This window comes from Calliphora vicina, chromosome 4, assembly GCF_958450345.1.
Source record: "Calliphora vicina chromosome 4, idCalVici1.1, whole genome shotgun sequence".
Lineage (NCBI taxonomy): Eukaryota > Metazoa > Arthropoda > Insecta > Diptera > Calliphoridae > Calliphora > Calliphora vicina.
Window position 1 is genome coordinate 60,885,980 of NC_088783.1, and position 8,985 is coordinate 60,894,964.

Genomic DNA, 8,985 nt, shown 5'->3' on the forward strand with positions numbered 1-8,985 from the left:
AATTTCTTATCATTACATGAAGTTTATCCAAAAAATGGGACGGATTGGAACAAGTGGTGTGGCACCCCTTCTTAATTTCTGGCATAACAGGACACTGGCATCAACGTAATTTACACAAAGTTTAAAGACTCTTACTATTAGATTCACTTGCTATTCGAATATTTATATATTTTATATACAATGGTATCAAAATAACTCATTTGAAGCATTACTTTAACTATTATAATAAATAGCTTTCATATCATTATAAGGAGTTTGACTAAAAATAGGCGAATGTGTTAAAAAAAGCTTCAAGATTTTTTAAAATCACAGGATATTTTTTATACCTTCAACTGCATAGTACGCAATTAATCACAAACAAGAAATTCCCGTATTAATTTTATTAATTTATCTGCTTACACAATCTTTTCACATTTTTTTTATTTTATTTCGACAGGGGTAGCGAAGCGCACCGGGTCAAGCTAGTATGTCTATAATTATTTCTTTGAAAAAAATTCTAAAGAAAAAAAAAATCTTCTTTCCACGGTGCCATACAAGCTTGACACCAGCTTCAAAAACATTTATTTTTATAAACAAGTTTATTTTCTTCATTATTTTTAAAAAAACAAAGTTTTTTAACTTTTAGTTGCACTATACAATTTGTTTCTAAATAATTCCTCTGTTATACTTAACTAACTGAAACATTAGTTTTGTACTTCTGGTTGGCATGAACCTTTTGTTCGTAATTTTAACTAAAGTTACAACACCTTGACAGCATAATTATTTAACTCTAAAGTTCACCAAGAAAAACACCTGTTAAGTATAACAATCCTCAAATAAATTCGAATTAAAACGCACAAAGAAAAAAATGGAAAAATAAATAAACGAATTATAGTAACTTTTTTAATATGATGGAGAAGTTTTTGAATTTATATAAAAGTGTTGTGTTTATGATTTACTTATAAATCGCAATTTTTTAAAGGAAACAATTGGAAATTATTAAATTAATAGATAATATGTTTCTATAAACATATTCATTTTCGAATTCAAAATATTAACACATACTAGTATTGTTTTTGTTTTCAAATATTTTTATTTTTTCTGCTAATAAATTCTCACCACTTAGGTTTCTGACAACTGAGTTAGGTCTTTGATAGGAGAGTTTCCGCTCTATGTCTATTCTCTATGGTAAGAGTGTTTTCAATATCATCAATATGTGACAATGAAATATTTTCTAAGGAGTTATATGGGGAAGTACAGTACCTAAATTCATATAAAACAATTCTGGATGTTCAAGTCATTTTCTGAAGAGAAAATTGTATGGGGACTAGGGAAAAATTTTCAAAATTTTTGTCACATAATCAACATATTTAGACTGCTCAAACAGTATTCCGGAGGGTCATTATTATGGGAGCTATGTGATATCATGGATGGGATTTTTAATACCAAACTAACCTATTGATAAGGTATTTGGAAAGTATTTGTAGAAAAAGTAAGTCAGCGGTATCCTTTCCTATAGTGTTTTCAACAGGGAGAAATAAGTACGTTTTATTTAATACTAAAAATATCTTTTCTTTATATTAAGATCAATAAATGTATGTATGGCTTGTTGCAATTTCTAGCTGATATAATGATTTTGATTGTCATATTATCCTATCCGATTTCTGAAATTTACAAAAATTAACCTGAATTTGTTAAAATTAGAATCTCTAGAAAAAAGTTACTTCAATACTTAAAACATTTTTTTTTGTAAGAATTCCAATTTGAATTGCTCATGAGCTTGAAAGAACATAAAAATAAACAACAATTGAAATAATTAAAACACAAACAAGATCGCAAATTGTCCTTTAATATTCATCACTTTTATCATCCATTGTCTAATACTTCAGTGTGCAAAGTGCATAGTGGAATAAAGCTAAAAACATCGTAACAAATTCTCACAGCAAATGCTGTCCTGAAATAAACAACTCATCACTTTATATTTAACATACCAGAGGTAACTCTTCTTATTTCTACATGTTACAACTATGAAAAGGATTAATGGATGCCACAACAAATGAACGAAAATTTCACATCAATAGTTTGCAGTTGGGTTTTAGTGCACATGTGGGAATTCAACACCAACTCACTCCAATACAAATGTATCCAAATTTACATCAATTTACACAAAATACTGAGTTAAACATTGAATCCGCAAAATAAAACTGACAAATCAAACAAGAAATATTGTCATTGTATTTGAACGCGTTTAGGTGGATGTATGAGCAGACAATATTTGCAACTGCTACAATAAAAAACGAATCGATTAAAATAAAATGAAAAACTGAAAATAAAAAAAAAATTGACAAAATTAACAAACCAAGAAAATGAGATGTAACTAGGTGTTTGTTGAGTTAAAAAAAAAGATTTTATGACTTACAAGCTACAATAAAGGGAGGAAACAAAATTATGTTTTGTTAACAATTGGTACACAGGTTTTTTATGGTCATATAAAATTTATCAAATTTTATATAATCAAAGTTTATATAAGAATGGTGTACAATTTTTCACATTCAACTGTGTATAACTTTTTAGCTGTTTATCCAATTTTTACAATTTAGAAATGCTTATGTATCCTAGTTTTAAATCACTAATAAAAATCAAAGTGGGACCAAGAGGAAATCTCGAGATAATAACCAATAAGGGCCTGATTCAGAAAAACGAAAGAAAAGAATTTTAAAATTTTTGTATGAAAAAATTTTAATTTTTTTAAAATAAATTTTTAAAATTTTCTTTAATATTTTTAATTGAAAAGATAGTAAAAACCCAACTAATATCATAATTTGTTTTGAAATACCTTTAGAAGTTCACGGATGACCACTCTTCATTGCAAACTACACCTACAAACCTTGCATATTTTGCAAATATGGGATAAGTAATAAATTTTTCAAAACCACAACTACTAAATATAGCACTTATCCTAGAGTTGCTACATATGCAAGGTTTGCAGGTGTAGTTTGCAATGAAGAGTGATCACCTGCCTTATAGTCAAGACCGTACCCCGTTCGACTAATATTTGTTTAAATACATGTTTTATAATAAACATAAATATGATTTAAAGCCAGCTTTAAGTTACTACCCAGTATGCAAAATGATTCGAAGTTATATCGAAAATGAATCATTTTTTCGTAAAATTTTATCGATATCGACTTCGATATAATGTCGAGAATGTGCGTGTTTTCCTAAGTAGAGTGCAGAGCGATAAAGAGTCGAAAATCGTTTATTATTCTGATTCTAATTTTTATCGATATACTATACCTTTTTCGGTATTAGAAATGTTCTAAAATGATTCGATTTCGATTAAATATATGAACAATTTCGTATACTTTATACCATCGAGCAATTTCTTCTTGAAATAATGCATATTCAATACCTTTATTATTATCCAATAATGTTGCGTTAGATGTGTTTTCATTTTCAAATGCAATAAACTCTGCACATATTTCTGATGTTTGCTGATTTTGAAGATTCGAACTGTCAAAAACAACATCAATAATTGGCTGCGCTTTTCTTTTAAGACGTCTTCGATCCATTTTTCGTGTTAAACTATATTTTTATGAATATGTTACTGATAGGATAAGAAATAAAATTTTATTTTCTCACAAATTGACAAAAGAATAATATGTATGTATGTATATGAATTTGTCAATTTGTGCAAAAATAAAATTTGACATTAAAAAAAAATCGAACATTATTCGCCATTTCTATAAAATATTAAAATACGATATTCTAAAAAATGTAGATTGGATAGAGCATCATAATAAATTCATATTTTCGATTTCAATTCGAAAAAAGTTCGATAAAAAGAACTGACTCGAAATGTTGCATACTGGGTATAAATACATTAATCAGTCATGGTTATCGTTTTTATTTATATCAGGAAAATTCCAATGAAAATAATTTCTAGCTAATTTCTGAACTATCTTGACTTTGATCAAATTCAAAGTCATTTGTCATAATAAATTTATAGATTTATCAAAGGTTTATAAAAAAAATGTTTATGATCATTTTTTTTTTATTCCTATTTTGCAAAATTAGTTATGTTAACAAAGGGTTCATGAAATTTTGGGGGTCTACTAATTACGCAGAAATCAATAGCTGCTTTAAAATTGCACAAAATAAAATTGAAGTTATCGTTCTGCAAGCTTTGATTTAAATTTAAAAATTTTGTTGTTAAAAGTTGTAAGGAAAAAATTGATGTGTGCAAACGCGAAAGGGTTACGAATCAATTTTAAAATGAAAATATAAATAAAATCGCAGTCTTTAATCCCCAGGCTCTTATCATTCAACTTGATGCATTGTGAATACTTTTGAAAATATAAAATGTTCTAATTTTCAATATTCAACATTTTGATAAACAAGTTAGATTAGTAATATTTCAAAATATCCTCACATAATATTTAATAAACTCTTAACTCTTTCAGCCACGCTTTTTTGTGTATAAGTTTAAAATCAAAACAATTGCGGTTTTACTTTAATCAAGGTTAGTTTATTATAAAAAGTAAGAATAAATAAATAAAAACATGAAAAACACCCCATTCCAAGGTTTTTTGTAGAGTGAAGTGGTTAGTTTATTAACCACCGTGGCGGATGGCATTAAAAAGAACTATGATACAAATTTTTGTTTCGTATAAATTTTTTTGAAATCGAATATTTTTGACTAAATTTTCTGACCAAACAACCGAAATATCAAAGTAGCACTGAATTCGATGAACAATAAACACTCTGTGCTTTTTTTATTGAATGCGTGAAAGTCTCTTAAAAAAACAGATTTTTACAATATTTTCAAATTAATATATTTTATCTAACCAAAGCACCCTGACGGCAAAGTTTTGCAAAAAATCATAAACGATGACTTCAAAAAATATAATTGTTTAGCAAAATGGAAATAGATGCCAATAAACAATGTTTTAAAGACTATAGAAAATGTGGTTAGTAAACTAACCACCAAACCGCAAAGAGTTAAAATATGAACTGCACTCCTAAACAAATACACAATAACTAACAACATTTGCAACAATAATTTAAAACGATTAAATTACAAGCACAATTAAACATCAATTAATCTAATACTTCAAATTAGAAACAAATACAACACTCGTACAAAAACAAATAACAATTGGCTTAAATGTACTCAAAATAACAAAACAACTAATACGATTATACTAAAGAAAAATATAAAACGAAATGAGAAAAATCTACAGAAAATTAAAACAGGGTTATGAAGACGGGAGAAACGAGAAGCATGTTTGGTTAGAATGCAAAAAATTCCATAGAAAATAAAAATTTTTTTAGCAAATGAAACAATATTGTAATGTGATCTAATTATTGTGTTGATTAAAGAAAATTTATTTTTTTATCTTTAAATTCCAAAAATCTTTATTTATTTTATTTTATAAAATGTTTAATTTATTAAATTTTATATTTTGTACGTGTTGTACATCTGATTCCCGAGAGGTAATAAACTTCGTTTCTTTTATACATTTTTTTGTTGTTCTTCATCTTTTTATCGAATTTCTCTTCTCGATGATTTTTTGGTTGTTCTTCTTTTCGTTCGCGCCTTATCAATTATTTGTACCTCTTAATAAATTGCAGTGTTGTATTATTATTCGGACAAATTGTGACCCTACCGTAACCGAATCGTTAATTATGACGCAAATAAATTGCAATTAAAAAAAATCGTTACATTTGAATATTTTGCAAAATATACACACTGAAAAAACTATTTCTTAAACCTTTTCAATTCAAATATTTGTCAAATATTGAACTGGTTTCAATTATTTCATAATTAAATCATTAATTAAATCGTTAATAAGTACATGCACAGAAAAAATTATATTTCAATTCAAACATTTATCCCATATTGAACTGGTTTCAATTATTTCATGATTAAATCAAGTATTCATTTGCTGAAAAACAAAATTTCTTGATATTTTCTATTGAATTTTGAGTTTTGAATTTGATTATTTTGACAATTTAATATACAATTTTCGTTATTGGTAGAATTTCAAATACAAAAATTATTAAATAGATAATTTTCGTAATTGAAAACACATTTTTGTTATTTTTTGTGTTTCAAATACGAAAATTATCTATTCAATAATTTTTGTATTTGAAATTCAACCAATAACGAAAATTGTATATTCAATTGTCAAAATAATCAAATCCAAAACTCAAAATTCAATAGAAAATATCAAGAAATTTTGTTTTTGAGCAAATGAATACTTGATTTAATTATGAAATAATTGAAACCAGTTCAATATGGGATAAATGTTTGAATTGAAATATAATTTTTTCTGTGCATGTACTTATTAACGAACATATGTATATACTCATAAAGGCTATTCCAATAGGGACTTCTGAACTTTGACAGATGATATCGTCTATATTTTTGGAGCTAAATCTGTCGAATTTTCTGTAATTTATTCAGAATGTTTTGGCAAATCAGCATGCACGGACATAGCGTTCAAAAACACGTGAAAATGAATAATAAAATGATTTTATCAAAATGGAAGTTAGTTCGGTTCGTTTTTCATCAAAAAATCATATTCAGCAATAGGGCCATTTCTGATACGTCAACAAAACTAAATTTTTGAATTTGGGAAGATACTTATTCACATAAGTACTGTTTGGTGTGGATTCTTTGAGAACGAAATTGTCAAGGACATTACTGATTACTAACATCTTTTGGCATACATTGGACATTCAATTCAGCATGATATTTTTGATTTATACCCCAGAGTCATGAAAAATTTAAGAATTTGGTTGCGTGCCACCTAGCGAAGACATACATAGGGCCTAGTTCACTAAAAATGAACGAACATTTTCTTTCTTATTTTATATTGAGCCAGGCCCATAATGTCATCGATAGGCTTTTCAAACGAATAAAAGATTTCGATGACATCTCACACAAACTTTGTTGTATTTAAATTTAAAGATAGGAAGCGCTTAATGAAAGACCCTTTACGAACAACAATGCACACAAAATAAAAGAATAACATAATTAAATTTATTTAATTAAGGACCGAATACGGTAGAAAATTTGGTTAATTTTCATTATAATTTAGCCCCGAGTGACTATTTCTTGTTTCGAAGCCTGAAGAAAGGCTCAACGGAAATAGATTTAACTCCTACGATGAAATCGTTTCACAAACAAATACCTGTTTTAATAATCTCTACAGATCTTATTTTCTGGAAGGAATAAAAATATTGGAGAAACGTTGGACAAATTGTAAAGAGCACAAATAAGGCTATGTTGAAAAATAAAATGATTTATTGTCCATTCAAAAAGTTACGGACTTATTGACCTGTCCTCGTATTTCCTATCAAATAATTTTGCGTTGACTTTACTAATATTTCGTATGAATTTTATATTTCTTAACTTTATTACTTTAAGTGTTTACAGTCATTTAAGTAAGTTGTTTACATCCACTAGCAATATTCTACAACATGCAGACAGAAAGACGTTCACAAACGTATTCAAAAAATAAGTTTGTTTTATGTAAAAATGCATCTAACACTTCAATACCAAAAACCTGTGTTGCCAAGAAAACAGTAAAATTTATAAATAGACATAGAAAAAACCTTCTTTTCTAGCTCTCTTTACATGAATTAAAACTTCAGGACTAAACTGGCAACACTGCCATGTACTAAAATATAAAAATACTTTAAAATCCTACTAACCTAAGTAATCAAAATAACTCTATCATTACACAAAATATCTTGACTGCAGTGTTGATAAACAGAAAACTAAAGAAGCCAATGAACTTGAGGTTTAAAATAGAAAAGTACTTGTACTAGGTACAAGACAAACACAAATAACAGAAAATCAATTGATTTGTACATAACAAGTACTAAAAACAAGCATTCAAAAACAGCATTTAAACAGATATTTAATAGAATGTTTAATACTAAATTAAAATTTTCTAACAAAAACCTGCTTAATTTTTATGACTGGAGTTGTTACTGTATGATTTAAACTCAGAAACTCCTTAAATTTCATAACTTAATGTTGTGTGAAATTATAAAGCGATTTAGTTGAATATCTTCCACATACTTGAGTGTATTGTATATTAATGTTGAAAGATAATAGTTTGTGCAATCGAATAAGGTTTAAACCATAGCATTATTACTTTCACAGAGCTGTCTATGAAAATTAATATTTGCAAAATAATGATGCTGCACTATCATCTACGATGAGCCAAACTATGTTGGATGTATAGTTGATGTACATATCAATGGTAACATGTTTACTCATAACTAACAATTATTTTTAATACTTGATAATGATACCAAATAACATTAGTATAATGGATAATACGTTATACATCATTATCTCATCTCTAAAATATTTGCTAGTACGTTAAAAGATTTTTAGATTTATATTTATTTATTGAATCTGCCCGAAAAAAATTTTATAAAAAGTCTTTATTTACTTCTCAGAAGTTCCACAAACCTTGCTCCCTTTGAAAAAGTTGTACGTTTTTTCATATATTTCATGCAAAATGTTACTAACATATCAAATGTAAATTTTGAATTCAAAAACATTCTGACCTAACAGAAAGTTATACGTAACATATTTTCCACGTAATATATGAAAAAACGTATAAATTTTTTAGTAAAATTAATAATTATATAAATTTTTGGGACGTCATTTTCCTTAAAAACTTATAATACGGTGATTTTCCATGAAGAAAAATATAAAATTTTAATTAATGTAAAATTTTAACGGTTAGAGATATCATAACAAAATTTTAAACTAATATAGACACAAATGTCCTTAAATCAACGACATTATAATTTTTGACAATTTTTATTTTCAAATACCAAAACTCGTAAACCGGGGAAAATGTGTTCCAAAAACTGAGGTTTTTTAGAAAAGTGCATACTGTGACGCTATTTACCGTGTACGTATTTAAGACGCACATTGAGTTATACAAATGTGAAGCTTTTTGGAGAATCGTTGCT